Below are 9,007 nucleotides of genomic sequence, written 5' to 3'. Positions count from 1 at the left end.
CAAATACAATGAGGTTTTTTTTTGGTAATTAGGGCCCAAATTTTATGATTTCTAGATGTTTAAAAAAATTTCTAAGTAGAATCATCAATATTGAAATTAGAAAAATAATGAAAATTTAGTAGAATCATCAATATTGAAATTAGAAAAATAATGAAACAAAATTTTCATGAAAAAAATATTCTTTCATGTTTATTGAAATTTGAAAATTATCGAAAAAGAATTTTTGATTCATTAATTTTATGGGATAGAAAATAGTATGCTCGAAAAAGAATGAAACAAAATTTTCATGAAAAAATATTCTTTCATGTTTATTGAAATTTGAAAATTATCGAAAAAGAATTTTTGATTTTTTAATTTTATGGGATAGAAAATAGTATGCTCTCTTAATAAATATTTCAAAATTTTCCATTATATACCAATAATTTTTATAAAATTTGAATTTATGAATCCATATTTTTTATGTTATCACGGGGAGAAATGGTTAATTTAGGAGAAGAATTTGTATAAGAATTTAAAAGGGGGAGAAAAAATATTGAACGAATTAATATTTAATAGGGGGCAACCGATCTGATTTCATAAAAGTTTTTCATTAATCACTAGAATAAATCAGAAAGTACTCACGATTAACAATTTAAAAATTAATTATTTCATAATTGAGCGCCCTATTAAAGAGAGAAATGTATAAATGTAGGGGAGCAATGTTTTTAATGTTTGGATTGATTTACTATTTGTGTTTTATATTTATCTAAATGTTTACCCTAACTTGAAGTACAATTTTGATGTGTTATCAACTAAGGTTAAGTTTTACTATATTTTTATGTGTGTTTAAGTGCATAAAGATTTAAGAGAACACATATATCCGATGGCGCAAGTTCTAGTGCAGTACAGTGAAAGGTAATATGAGATATCCGAGAGATTGAAAAGGATGAGGAGCATTGAAAATTACAGATCTTAGTAAAAGACAAAAGTAAATGCGAATAATGACACAAAAAAAAAATTGACGGACTCATTGTATCTGAGAGATAGAGAGTTATAAAAAAAATACTTCAGTGAGACACGCGAAGCCGAGAGAAAACATGTGTAAGGTAAGCCAGTAAAATAAGAATTGAGCGACTTGTAATTGGAAGAGAATGATTCATCTCTAAGCAAACTCAAGTATAATTGACTGAATAAAAAAATCCGGTCGACTAAAAAGGAATTCGGGCCAACCAGATAACCAACGGTTCCATCGACCAATATGTTGATAGTGGATGGTAACTACACTTGTAATTACCATGACCACCCACATGCAGTTGATAAAACTGCAAATTTCCATTTTTATAATGGCATTCCTTCAAAAATACTGGCTGATAAGAAATATAATCCGTGAAAAGGAATATTCAATTACTGATGATCCGCTACATGAAAACATAATAATATATATATCTCTGTGCCGGTCGATGGTTGAGTCTCTTTTATAATATTATTTTATGTCTATATCTATCAAGTACTTTCCAAAAAAACTTATTATATAATAATTTACAAACTTATTATATAATAATTTTGTCCGTAAATTTTTATGATTTAATAGTTTAAAAGTTTTAAAAGTATAATTTACTTATAGAATATCCTTTGTTTTTTGTAACATAAAATATCAAAGGCCCGTCATAAATTATTTTGACCAATTAATTAAGGAGGTATTTGGTTTAGGCTAATAGGAGTGAGGAATGAGAATGAGAATAATTGATTGTCATTGTTAATGTTTAGATTATAGGAATAGGAATAGGAATACAAATAATGAAATGAATCTTTGAAATTGGATAATAACTCATTCCCATGTACCTCCCTTTCAATGAGTCATTATCCAATTTTCATCAATCAAAATATTCTCTTATTCCAAAAATACTCTTGACCTAAAATTAAAATTTTCTCCCTTAATATCAAATATATATATATATATATATATATTTCTTTCATATCACTTCTCTCTCCTTGTTCTCTCTCATCATATTTTCTCTCTCATCATTTTATCACACACTTTCTCTCTCCTTAATCTCTTCTATTACACTCTCTTTCCTCTTTTTTTCTCATTATATTTTTTCTCTCATCATACTTTCTCTCCCATCACATTCTCTTTTATCTTTTTTTCTCATCATACTTTCTCTCTCATCATATTTTCTCTCTCATCACACTCTCTTTTATATATATATTTTTTTTTCTCATCACGCTTTCGTTCTCATCACACTTTCACTCTCCTCAATCTCTCTTATCACACTACCTCATTTTTTTCCTCATCATACTTTCTCTCTCCTCAATCTCTTTCATCACACTCATTGTTTTTTTTCTCATCACACTTTCTCTCTCACCATACTTTCCCTCTTCTCAATTTCTCTCATCACATTCTCTCTCATCATTTTTTTCTCATTATATTTTCTCTATCTTCATCCTCTCCCATCATACTTTCTCTCACATTATATTTTCTCTCTCATCTTATCTCATCATGCTCTCTCCTATCACACTCTCTTTTCTCATTTTTTCTCATCACAGTTTCTCTCTCTTCATTCTTTCTCATCATACTTTCTCTCTCATCATTCTCTTTCATCATATTTTTCTTTCCCATTCATCTTTCTCTCACATTTAATTTTTTCTCTTATTTTCCTTTAAGGGTAAAAAAGAAATTTTTGATTTATTCCGATATGCAACTAACCAAACATTACTTTTAAGAATACTATCCATGCGCATACCTATTCCCATTCCACAATACAATGATTCTCATTCCGATTTCTATTCCTAGGAAAGAACCAAACACCCCCTAAATTATTGGTATAATCTGACCAACCCTTACTTCCGAAAAGTACCCAATCAATATTTATAAATACAGTCGACGACTCAACTTTCACTCAGCTTTTTGTTTGAACTGCACGCAACTAGGTGTCTAGCATGTCCAATCGGACCATATGTCCGATCAGTTGAAGCACATGATCGAGGTAATTGATACTTGACTTCATTATTGATTTGAAATTAGGCTTCGAGGCTAGACCGGTTGGACGGCCCAATCGGACAAGTGTATATCCTTGGCTTAACATTCTGTCCATGCACAAGATTGAAACTCACGGCTCAACCGACCTAGAGATCTGATCGAACATTCTCTTATTTTGAATGATATTTATCATCCTTTAACTCATATATCAATCGATCTTCTAGAGTTTGACCCACCACCTTAAACACCGTATCAATATATTACAATTCTTCGTGTCATTTTATTAATAATGGTATGTGTTGCATGTGCTTCGAAATCAATGGAAAAAGGAACTTGAATGCATTTTTTTTTCTTTCTTTCTTCTTGCATGCTATTGCAAGATACTGTAGATATCCCATGAGTGAATTATTATTTTTTTTGCATGCAATTGTAAGGTTACAGTTAAAATAACTTACTGTAAAATGCAGTATTTAGCATGCGATTTGCATTTACAACAATATAAGTGTTTATACATTATGTGAGGGATCAAATAGAAAAAGTAGAAGAGTTTCTAAATAGCACTCACAATAAATGGACGAGGAGGTAAATTTACAAGAGCTAAAATCCGGAAGTCGAATTGTTCTAATTAAATTTAAAAACATCGTGATCAAATTGAATTTTGGCAAAAATAAATAAATAACAGCCAACCGAGCCACAAATTAGTGAATATTACCAAATATAAGAACATTATAATAATAAGTCTTCTTTTAGTACAGTGTACAGAGAGGGGCATCTAGTAAGGTCGATAGCCTTCAATTAAACTATATGAATCACATACGATATACCATATGAATTATGCCAACCATAATAGTTGTATAGTTTCACCTTTTGCTCAGGTTAATAGCAATCGATTGTCTGATCATGCGGCCAACCAAATTCTTCCGTCGGACCAACCAAATCCAGTCTGCAGACACAGTGAGTAAAGTTTCAACAGCCACATCAGAGAGAAAACAAAGAAAATATTACATTATCTTCCAGCCACTTTCACTAATCAAATTTGCTTTAACTGAACCGCAGGTAACACAACGTAAGTTTGTTGTATTTGTTTATTGGACTTTCTTTTCCTCCACATGGTTTGATCGAAAATAAAATGGAATGTTTCTACATTTTAAGTTTCTTCCTCCTCTCTTCTTCCAAGTAAATAAACAAACAATAATATTTTTTTCTTCTCCATCCAGCATTCCTGCAGCTAAGCACACTGGAAGGTGAAACCAGCCCATAATCTATTCATCTACTTCAAAGCTTGTAGTAGGCATGCTACACAATTTTTTTAATGTATCGTCACAATTTCCTTTGATTTTGTTTGGGCATTCTTGTGCAAGGAGGTTGGACTAAAGTGACATGTTGAGAATGTTTGACAAAGTTTATATGGTAAAATTAGGTCTACTCATTATTATTAGCTTTGCCAGAAACTAGTGAAGGTGTAAATTTAATGATAGAAATAAAAAAAATAGAAAATAATTATTTCGGTATGATCTTATTAATGAAGCCAAAGGTTTATTTATATAAATTGTCTAACTAATAATGGAAATATTAAATATGACATATAATAATAATAATAATAATAATAATCATAGTAGTGAATATAATAAATTTAAAAATATTATCTTTTGCTATCAATCTTTGATCAAGATGTCAAATATGATAAATCTCGATTGATTGAAATCAATTCGAGATCATTTTTCATAACCGCTTTCTTTATTGTTATTATTGTTGGTTCGGTTAGCATGAAATACAATCGAAAAGTAAACTGTAAATTACTTACATGGATCTCCTGATGAACTCGTTGAAGATATCGTCGAAGACGTCGCTGCTGCTGTCGCCGAGAAGATCACCACTCGGAACCTCCTCGAACTTTTTCACGAACCAAATCCCAGCCTCTGGACGTTCTCTAACGCTCGTTGATCACCTAACAACTTCATCCGCTCTCTGATTACCTTCGCAAACTTTCTGCTACAATCTCTCATTGCTTGGACGCTCCTCTTATAGGAAGGTCGAGGAAGACGAAGGGGAAAGGTCGCCCCTTCGTCTCCTTGGCGTTTGCAGCAACGAGACGTTTGCAGCAATGAAAGAGACGATCCCCTTTGTCTCCTGTAAGGCCTAACATCTCCCACTCGTCCAAGTCAATCCATAAGGTTATATGGTCACATAGACCATGTCAGTCGCATAGACTACAAGGTGATAATGTCACGAAGACCAGAGCAAAATTAGTCACAAAGACCAAATAAGTCACGTAGACTTTATAAAGATCAAGTCACGAAGACCAGAGCATAAAATTTTGTCACAAAGACCATAAAAGAACATCCATTCCATACATTATGGAAAATAGTTCATGCGACAGCAAGCACATTGAACATTCAACTGCTAAGAAGATTGTCACACCTTACTTAGCTGCTCCATAGAACGAATCAGAAACATAAATGTCCATAGAACGAATCAAAGACATAAATAACTTGCCTTTACCCCAGATTAAATTATTTACATCATTCTGAACATCTCTAATCCCTCATATTGACTATATGTCAAGAGCATGTTTAACATCTCCAATCAAACAAATTATTCACAATTACATTTTATGTACTGAACTAAAAATGTAACTGGTATCAGTGAATAAATGTCACAGATATAAATCAATCTTAATCTTCCTTTTTAGCTAGAATCTATTCATTCTAATCAGTCGCTTTCCTAGTTATGTTCCATAGACTGAATCATCCATAGCCAATAGGAAACATGCTAAAGTAGCAGATGTTAGGATCGGTTGAGCTAGAGGGGGGGGGGATGAATGGCTGACTTCGTTTTCTTGATAAATTTGATCTTTCGCAGCGGACACTTGAAGGCAATGCTAACTCTTGTATTTACTTGGTATCCACCTCCTTAAGGAGGTGACTAGTCTAAGGATCCACACCACCGTCACCCTTTCCACTATCAAACTTCTCCTTCTCGGACTAACACCGAAGGTGGAGAAACCTTACAAGACTTACAAGTCTCCCTTTCCAAGAGAAAAAATCACACTCACAACAATGAGGAAGAAAAGAAAGATTACAAACTTGAAATGTTTCTTCCTTGTGACGTGAATCTTGAAAACGTGCGAAGATGGAAAGCTTGATCTTCAATTTCTTGAGAGATCTTGAGCACTTCAAAGATTGATCACACTAGTGCAATAAAACAGTAGTTTTCTCAAGGATGCCTTGTTTCTTTTTCTTCTAGCTCTTTTAAATGATGAGAAAACTAGCCGTTTCTCACATCATTATCGCCATGGATCGATTGGGATTATAATTTAATCGATTCACAAGTATATGTTGGAAGCCATTGCGTCAAGATCAACGGCGTAGATTACTTCACTTGAACTTGAATCGATTGGTGCAGTGCTTGAATCGATTCAGACATATGCTCGTGAAATCCAAAATTGCAGTGACACTGTGAATCGATCGACCGATCAATTAAGTGACTTCAATCGATCGGCTGATCGATTCAGGAGGCTTCTGTGCTTCGCACAGAAGCTTCCTGGATCGATCGCTCGATCGATTGGTTCCCCGATCGGCTGATCGATCCAGAAGCATTCTGTGCTTCGCGCAGAAGCTTCCTAGATCGATCGCTCGATCGATTGGTTCCCCGATCGATCGGCTGATCGATCCAGAAGCATTCTGTGCTTCGCGCAGAAGCTTCTCGATCGATCTGCCGATCGATTGACTTTCTTCCAATCGATCGACTGATCGATCCAGAGGCATTCTGGCTCACATCCATATCTAAATCGATTTACCAATAGATTTTTGCTAAGTAAGCTTAACACGCATCCAACCTTCTGACTTGCAGGAACTTCTCTTTCCAAGAATCCGGTCCTCGACCTTCTTGGACTTCTCTTGCCTTGCATTCGGTCTTCTGACCTGCAAGAACTTCTCTTGCCAAGAATCCAGTCCTCGACCTTCTTGGACTTTTCTTGCATCCGGTCTTCCGACCTGTAAGAAACTTCTCCTGCAAACTCACAATGCATGTTAGATCCAATGTATTAACCTAAACTTAAATAATTGTCAACACATTGAAACTTCCAGGGCAAGGGCATGATTGCACCAACAATCTCCCCCTTTTTGATGTTTGACAATCTATTTAAGTTTAGGCTAATTTTCAATACACTATAATAATACAATGATAAATAATGATTGCAACTACGCTGAAATTTATCTGAAATAAACATAAGCAATAAGCATAAACATAAACAGTCAGCTTGAATTTCAATTTTAATTAAATTAAGCATAAACTTCAACATATGTCTCCCTCTTTGCCAAATATCAAAAAGAAGCTAGATCCACTCCCCCTCAATGGGTGCAAGAAGCAAAAACAATATACTAGAAGGAGACTCTCCCTTAAACCAAAACACCATAGAGAAATTATGTATATTATAGACTAAAATTAGTTATTCCAAAACACATATGTTCAACCGACAAGTCATACCATGTACACAAAATACAAAATGGTGTCGTAGACGCACACTACAAACTAAGAGACACACAATCAAACATCCATACAGAAAGGCCACACTAGATGTCATAACGGAACATAAAACTCAATCATGTCGCCCTCAGAAGGAGCAGAAGGAGCAGCAGCATCAGTAGGAGCAACAGGACTCCTGGAAGAATCAGCAGGACCAGGGGGCACATCCTCTGCCGGAGGAGGGAGCTGAGGAGAGCGACCTGATATCCACGAGCGCACCAGCTCGGTCAAAGACTCAACACTCGTCCGCAGAGTGACAATCTCAGTCCGCATCTCAGCAACAGCCATAGATAGTTCTTCAAGACGAGTGTCCATAGTCTCCTCAAGCATCTGAATCTAGGTAGCGACAGCAGGATCAGGAGAGCCAGGTGCCTCAATGTCCGCCTGAGGATCAGCAGCCACTGGAGCCAGTGCTTGTCCTGCCTCCCGAGGTCGAGCTCATGGTCCCTCACCAAGAGCACGTTCGTCAATCCATCTGATGCCATCCGGTCCAGCCACCATACCAGTCTTCGTGAAAGATCGCGCAAAGATGCGGGAATACGAACTGTCATATGCTGTAGCTTCCCTCGGGAGACATTTACCTCCATGGACTCCAACCAATCGATAATGATATTTCCAAAAGACATATGAACTGTTTGCTGCACAGGCTGGGTGAAATGAATGATACAGTAAAAGAGTTCAAGGTTTTGTTGAATTCTCCATCTTTCCTTCACCAATCTTACTTAATTTCAGACCTGTGATGCAAGGAGTTGAGACTGGGTTTGCATGTTCCATCTTGAACCTTTTAAGAATTTGAGATGCATAGTATTCTTGTGAGATAAAAGTTCCTTCTCTCATTGTTGAACACTAATGCCCCAAAAATGATGCAACTCATCCAAATATGTCATTTCGAACTCTCTCATCATAGAGTTTTTAAATTTTGTCAATATCTCCTGATTATTTCCAATAAAAATCAGGTCATCAACATAAAGACTCACAAGTATAAAACCGCCTTCAGAATTTTGTTTGATATAAAGTGTACGTATGTTTAAAAAGATATCTTTGAAAACCATATTTAATAAAATAATCATTAATTCAGTCATACCATGCACGAGGTGATTGCTTCAACCCATAGAGAGCCTTTCCGAGCTTATATACTTTGTCCTTATCACTTATTTTCACAAAACCAGGAGGTTGTTCTATATAAATTTCTTCTTGAAGAAAACCATTTAAAAAAGCTGACTTGATATCCATTTGAAATAATTTCCAACCCTTTTGAACAGCAAGTGCACTAATTAATCGAACTATATTAAGTCTAGAAACAGGAGCAAATACCTCATTGAAATCTTCACCTTCTTTCTGTTTGTATCCCTTTGCAACCAATCTTGCTTTGTATTTATTAATGGAGCCATCTGGATTTGTTTTAGTCTTAAAAATCCATTTCACACCAATCGGAGATTTGTATGGTGGCAAAGTAGTGAGCTCCCATGTATCACTTTTCTCAATGGAGCTTATCTCTTCATTCATGGCATGCAACCATTT

The sequence above is a fragment of the Zingiber officinale genome, chromosome 6A (assembly GCF_018446385.1).
Source record: "Zingiber officinale cultivar Zhangliang chromosome 6A, Zo_v1.1, whole genome shotgun sequence".
Classification (NCBI taxonomy): Eukaryota; Viridiplantae; Streptophyta; class Magnoliopsida; order Zingiberales; family Zingiberaceae; genus Zingiber; species Zingiber officinale.
The sequence above is the reverse complement of the archived record's forward strand: the minus strand, read 5'-3'. Positions refer to the sequence as shown.